The sequence below is a fragment of the Euleptes europaea genome, chromosome 14, assembly GCF_029931775.1.
Source record: "Euleptes europaea isolate rEulEur1 chromosome 14, rEulEur1.hap1, whole genome shotgun sequence".
In the NCBI taxonomy this organism is placed as follows: Eukaryota; Metazoa; Chordata; class Lepidosauria; order Squamata; family Sphaerodactylidae; genus Euleptes; species Euleptes europaea.
The window spans coordinates 4,088,793-4,096,386 of NC_079325.1; positions in this window are offsets into that span (position 1 = coordinate 4,088,793).

The window sequence follows — 7,594 nt, forward strand, 5'->3', positions numbered from 1 at the left end:
CCACGTGCCGCTCAGGGCCGCTAGGGGGCGCCGGAGAGGGAACGAGCCCCCGCGGGCCAGTTTGCATCGCATAATTTTTTTTTATTAATATTTTTAAATCTTTCTTAATTTAATATATATACAGAAGCAAATATAATAATAGTAATAATAAATATATATATATTTATTTTAATATATAATATTAAAATATATTTTTAATAATAATAATATTCATCGCATTCGTTTTTTATTAATATTTTTAAATCTTTCTTCATTTAATGTATATACAGAAACAAATAATAATAGTAATAATAAATATATATTTATTTTAATATATAATATTAAAATATATATTTTAATAATAATATTCATCGCATTAGTTTTTTATTAATATTTTTAAATCTTTCTTCATTTAATGTATATACAGAAACAAATATAATAATAGTAATAATAAATATATATATATTTATTTTAATATATAATATTAAAATATATATTTTAATAATAATAATATTCATCGCATTAGTTTTTTTATTAATATTTTAAAATCTTGCTTCATTTAATGTATATACAGAAACAAATATAATAATAGTAATAAAATATATATATTTATTTTAATATATATTTTAATATATATTTTTATAATAATAATAATAGTAATGATAAAAATATATATACCGTATATACCCATGTATAAGCCGACCCGCGTATAAACCGAGGTGCCTAATTTCTCCCCAAAAATGGGGAAAAATTAGGCACCCGCGTATAAGCCGAGGGTCGGCTTATAACCCCTCCCCCCCCCCGCAGGCTTACCTGACAGGGCTCTCCAGCGGCGAGGGTCCGGCGGCGGCGCGGCCCGGGGGGGCCTGGGCAGCCTTCCTGCGGCTGCAGGAGGCTGCCCCAGGCCGCTCCCGGCGGGAGGAAGCGGCGGCGAGGCCCAGGGGGACCCGGAGCAGCCTTCCTGCGGCTGCAGGAGGCTGCCCCAGGCCCCTCCCGCCCGGGAAAAATGGCGGCGGGGGCGGGGGGGGCCTTGGGCAGCCATCCTACGGCTGCAGGAGGCTGCCCCAGGCCCCTCCCGCCCGGGAAAAATGGCGGCGGGGGCGGGGGGGGCCTTGGGCAGCCATCCTACGGCTGCAGGAGGCTGCCCCAGGCCCCTCCCGCCCGGGAAAAATGGCGGCGGGGGTGGGAAGGGCCGGGGCAGCCATCCTGCGGCTGCAGAAGGCTGCCCAAGGCCCCTCCCGCCCGGGAAAAATGGCGGCGGGGGCCGGGGCAGCCTTCCTGCGGCTGCAGGAGGCTGCCCCAGGCCGCTCCCGGCGGCAGGAAGCGGCACGGGCCCGGCGGCGGCGACGGCGGTAAGTTTCCCCCCTCCCTCCCCCCGTATTGACCCGCGTATAAGCCGAGGCCGGCTTTTTCAGCCCATTTTTGGGGCTGAAAAACTCGGCTTATACGCGAGTATATACGGTAATATTTCTAATATAACAATCCAATATCGTCGTTATTCATTATTATTACTATTGCGGTGGTGGTGGTGATTCTTATTACTATTCCAAATTATTATGTTGCAGTAAAACAGGGGTTCGGGGTGGGGGGGGGGTTGAGAGAGACCCAAGATCATTATCAAGAAAACAGTGTATTTGCAGCTGCTGACTCAGAGGCCCTAATGGGCAGAAATCTCTGCGTCCCGATAACACCGGGGAGGAGAGATTTATCCAAATTCAAGTTATGACGATACATCGACAAGTTATGCATATCTGACTGCGTTACGGACGGAAAGGCGATTCAGTACAGCTGCAGTTTCATCCAGTTTCTCCTATCATTGTTTATCGTTCACTCTGACACTCCATGGGCGAAAATGCACGGTCGCTTTAGCCTCCTTTCTTCCCTGTTCCAGCCAGGATTCAGCCAGGATCGAACGCACAAACGTGCGTTCGATCCTGGCTGCATCCTGGCTGGAACAGGGAAGAAAGGAGGCTAAAGCGACCGTGCATTTTCGCCCAATGACTCTTAGCCCAGTCACCCAGTGCACAGAGCAGGCTTGTTGCTAGGCAGAAATTCCTTCCCTGGCAGTCTGGAAGCCAATTATTACTGGGAGATCTCTGGGGTACTGTCACATTATTATTATTATTATTATTCCAAATTATTGGTTGTGGAGGATGATAGTATCTCAGGAGCCAGAATAGGGTTGCCAGGAGGTTTTCGGGGCGGGGTTTGTCGGGTGTGCGCAGCAAATTCTCTGGCATCAGCTCCATATTCGCAGAGGAGCGAAGCTGGCGGGGTCACCCCAACACGAGAGGTCCAGTTTATCTCCCATGCCAAGCTGCAGAACAGTAGTAGTACATTTATTGCGGCATTGCGCCGATAAAGATTAAGAACATAACAGCAATGTTACCACGGGTACATTGATATAATGTAAAAGTTATGTCGTATTAAATTGAAAGAGTGTATATAATTAAAATAATTTACAGTTAGGTAAAAAATAAACATTTTGACACATTTTTTTTAAAAAATCCCTCTCTCTTCTTTGTTTTCCTTAATTCCTTTGGATTTTATCATAAAAGACTTTGACGAAGTTTATAGATTGCTGCACAGAATTTGGCAACCTCACTAATTTGGTGGGGATTTTCCTCCGAGAGGAGCTTCCTAACCTGAAATTTATCGGAATATCCTGAAATTTTCTCAGACATGGATCGAGTCAGCTTAGAACAGGCAACCTTGTAGAATGGGCATCTAAGAAACATGTGATCCAGTGTTTCAACTTCCCCAAAATTGCATGGACAAAATCTCTCTGAGCTTGGGATCTTATTATACCTTCCCTGTAAGACCGCAGAAGGTAGGGCTGAACACCTGGCTAGAGTGAATGCCCTTCTATGGGTGTGGATTTCCAAAATGGAAAGGTAGGCAGCTGGGGCCGGAATGTATCTGGTCATAGGGGTGGACATAAATCCGGGTGCTCAGCAAGTCAGTCTGCCTTACAATATCATTAACTCGCTGGGTTATATTTTTCTTTGCTTGGTCTCTACCCATCTTCAGCAAAGCCTGGGGGGAGAGCTGCAGAACAAACAAAACTAGGCTTGGACTGGGCAGTTTCAGATGTTTCCGATCAAACCAACAGCCATGTTCTTTGCAAGAGTCCTAGTGCAAGCATATCATCCGGAATTTCTCACAAGGATCACTGCTAGGCATCCACATCCACCCCCTATCCACCCCCCCCCCAATTGTTAAAACTTTCTTCTGTACCTGCTGAAAGTTACATTCATTCAATCTGCAGTGGCCTCTCCTATACCAGCTTTTGGAACAAAATGTGTCAGCAAATTGATCCTGACCGATTCCTTTTTAAAAACTTAATGTTTGTAACAGCACAGCGGATCAGGTTGTACTGGCTAATTACTACACAAAGCACATGCGATCATAGTCATGATCTGGAAAAACAGACATGGGACAGATAGAAGCCATTGCACACGGGTAGATTAACAACTTTTTAAAAAGAAAAGAAAAAAGGCATTCCTCAAATGTCAAGATAAAATAGGGACAGCAATTTATCATAGCATGCTCTAGAAAATGGGCACCATCCCTGGTAAATTGGGACAGCACAGACATATTAATACATGTTACGCATGCACACAATCATACATACACAGTAGAATCACTTTATGAATTCTGTAGGTTTACTGAAACTTAGAAATGAAAGATCAGTGATTCATGGAGGCCCCTAATAAAATAATGCTGTATCAGCGCAACCAAATCCCATCCAAAGCCGGCTCTGTCTTCCACAGGGTTGCCAACCTGTAGTTTGAAGAAGACCTGATTGGGTGCAAAATAACGTCATGGCCGGTCAGGAGGCCGGAGGGTGTATTTATGTGTGTGTGTCTGCAGGCCAGGGGTGGAGCAGGACAGTTTTTGGCAACTCAGAATACCAGATGTCAACAGCGTGGGGGTGTGGAGAGAGAGAAGTGAAGGCCGCTCATCTTCAGGACACATGAGATGATTTTGGTATTCGTGGGAGGCACATCTTCGCTCACAAACAAATCTCTTTTTCCTTGACTTCACTGAAGCCACGTCTGAAAAAAGCAGACTGTAACTCAATGAGGAAATACTCAGCAGACTTCCATTTCACAATTTCTTGCAAAACAAAAAGGCCTTTGGCTGGCATCGCTAATTTTTTGGCCTGGAAAGGGCTGGGATCCTACCCAAGTCTTTCCAAAGTGTCATTTCTCGTGTTGCCAAACCTTCCCGCTGCCCAGAATCCAGGGTGGAAACACCCTTCGCTTGGCTGCCTGCCCAACTCCTCAAACCAGAGCCAGGTTGCAGTTCCCGTCACCTCAAAAACGGGTGACTTTCTTTCCTCCAGCACAGCACAAAGACACGACGCGCGTCTCATGACGCAGGCGGAAAAGTTGTGGAATTCCTCTGGGGCATTCAGAAGACCTCCCTCCACTTCCCGCCCCAAAGAAGCGAAATCAGATTCGGTTCACAAACTCTCTTTATTGAATATTCTCCTCCCCGCCCCTTCCAAGGCTGGGTCCACAAATCTAAAAGCATATCCAAATGTCAGAGAACAAGAATGAGCTTCAGGTCTCTCTTGGCCAGGGCCCTGGAAGGCGAGAGTGATCCTTGATTTAACAGTAACGATTGAAAAACTTCAGTATTTCTATGGAAAATAAGAGTATTTTACACGTAGCTTGCATGGCTAGGGTAATAAACCAGAAGAGCAATTTCAAAAGGAATGAGAACGACTCTGGGGTAACTGGGTACAAATCGGAAGTAGTAATGGTGAGGATAAACCAGAGATAAGAGAACTAGCGTCTTCCTTTGCAATCTCTTATACTGCAGCCTCTCGTTCTGCAAACAATTCATCCCCCCCTGGGCAGTTTTGTGTCTTTTCCACTGAAAGGAGAGCAAACAGACACATGGCGTGTGGCTATATTACAAACACATAAAAGGATTTAAACCAGTTTAAGGGTTGTGGCATCCCCCAGAGGATCCTGGAAACTGCAATTTTTTGAGGGTGCTGAAAATTGTTACTCAGGCGCCCGCACAGAAGAACTGTAGTTCCCTGGGGAGAAGAAAAAATAATTGACAAACTGGTATTAATACACCTTTAGTGGTACTGTAGAAACACCGAACCAGCATGTAGGAGGAGCATTTGTGTGGGTGGAGGTGTCAGTCATAGGGAAATATTTTACGTGCTGCAATTTGAGCATTAATGCTAAAAGATCCGGCCTGTAACCAGGCACGTACCTAGGATACACTTAAACCCAGGTGAGTTCAACTGTAATCACTCGTACACATGGGTTCTTTGCCCCGGCTTTGCTGCTGTTCGAAACTGTCCGTGTCCCCCCACCCTGGCTTCCTGCAAGCATCGTGGTGTTTTTGTGCACCTCCCAGGTCTCCCCCAACTTTCCTGCAATCCTTCTGAAACCCGATTTGCTGCAATATTTTGTGAAAGATTGCAATGAAGCCGGGATGGTTGCCATGTGGGTGGGAAATCTGGATCCTCCCAATCCCTCTTACATTGGGGCCATTTTCTCTGCCCGAGGCCCACCCCTCCCCCCATGCTTCCAGGGGGATTGTTCAACTGACAGTGATATAATAGTACATTGGTATTTCAATTACCCATAAAGATAAACGTGAAAAAGCGCCTGGGGTGTGTGTTGTGGGGGGGAAATGGTTGCTGTGGGAACTCGGCAGGGAAAATATGGGGGAAAGCCCCACCTTGTGGAAACCCCGCTGTGTCGGCAGCTGTGGCAACGGGGAAACCCCACGAAAGCATCACCGTGTGGAACTGATTGGTGGTACGCAGCTGAACAGTGTGCAAGATTGCAGCCAGAGAGTCCTTAAGTCTTTCCTGAGATGACTGAGACCGGCAGCCCCCTCCCCAGATTTCTGGCCTCGGGGCCGTGTGACAGAGGAGAGTGAATGCAATTTCAGTGAAAGTGTCCTTGCTGAAATAAACCCGACCGTTTCCTTGGTCTTTTGAGTAAAGATAACGTCATGCCGTCGCTTTGCGACCCACTAAATTTCATGCAACGGAGAAACCAGCAATCCCGTGATGAGAACTTTTCTTCTTTATCCCTCATCGAACGATTTCCCTCAAAATCCAGCTGACCCGCCAAGGCTGGTGCCCTGAATGCTAACAGCCAACAAGGGGAGGGGTCAGGAAGGCACTCCCATGCTTTCCGAACACTGAGGGTGCAGTGCGACGAGCAGCACACAAACACCATCTGTACAAGAGATTGCTGGCAAAATAGAAAACCGTTAAGAACCTGTCATACCTTCATAATAAAATAAAGCTAGTTATGGAAGCCACTTCAGGTAGCATTACCTGGATGCCGTATAAAACATAGAAGCGTCCTCTAGAAAAAATGGATAAAACACAGTGCGGTTTGGGCGCAGAAATATACAGAAAAAGAAGCAGTCGCACAGGTATAAAAATATACACTTGTCCTCGAACCATGACAACGACATCAACAGATACAAAATAATTCCAGAAAACAGGAACAAGTATACAAAAGGACACATTTGAATCTACAAAATGATAAAACCGAGTTTTCCTCCCAATGTCCAGCTTCGAACAAAAAAGGGAGGGCAGACAGGCCGACGCAGAGGCGCACATTCAGGGGGTGCCGGACTCATGCATCAAAGGCATGCAGGGCTATCACCTGGTCCTCCAAACACACCTCTGGGAGGCGAGGACGGACGAGGCAAAATGGGGAGGGGGTGGCAGAGCGTGGAGGACCTGGAGAGGAGAGGGAACAAAAATCCTGGGTGACCCAAAAGACGGCCTGCTTCGCAATTCAGTGAGGCCAAGGACTTGTGGACAGGGCATCTTCCCGTGGTCACACTTCAACGATGTACAGGGTCCCTGAAAACATAGGAAGCTGCCCCCCAACCCAACAGACAATGTCGCCCAAAGCTGGGTGTGTCCCTTCTCCGGCACTGATTCCTCCAAGCCTGTGACAGCTCCAGCCTCTTGCCTGGCCCACCAGAGGATCAGTTTAGATCTGGGGAGAATCGCAGTCAGTCAGTAAAGTGCGGCCCAAATGACGAAGACATTGCTTCTTCCGTAAAATCTGCCCTAGACGTAGCCCTCCATTTCTGACTCAGCTTTATGATGTCATACTCAAAGTCAGGGACCGGTGGTGGAGAGAGAAGAAGCTTGAAGGTCAGCCCATGCGATTGAAAGGTAACTGCAGAGGTCACCTTGGCCACAAGAGAAGTCTGTGTGCCTCTGCAAACACCTCCAAGCGCATTCTGCTAGAGGAAAACAAATCAGGCGACGCAGGCATGGGAGAAAGAAGCCCACGTGACTGCTGATGGTTTTAATCCAGAGATCGCGGAGGGCAGGAGAGAGTCGTTGCTCTCTGGGGGACGGTTTTGCACAGTGACCTCTCTTGCGCCATTAACCCGGTGCCAAGATCCACATGAAACTGAAGCCACTAGTGTAGGGTTCAACCCTGGTTCCACATGGGTCTCAGCACAAGCTGACTAGAAAAGAGATCAGGCAGTGTTGGAAGCAAGGCCATGCTGGGAACCCTGAGCTCTGAGAAACAGAGAAGCCACCATGCCAAGGGCTACCCTTCAATCTCTTACTGTTCTGGTCTCTCTTTTTTTGCAG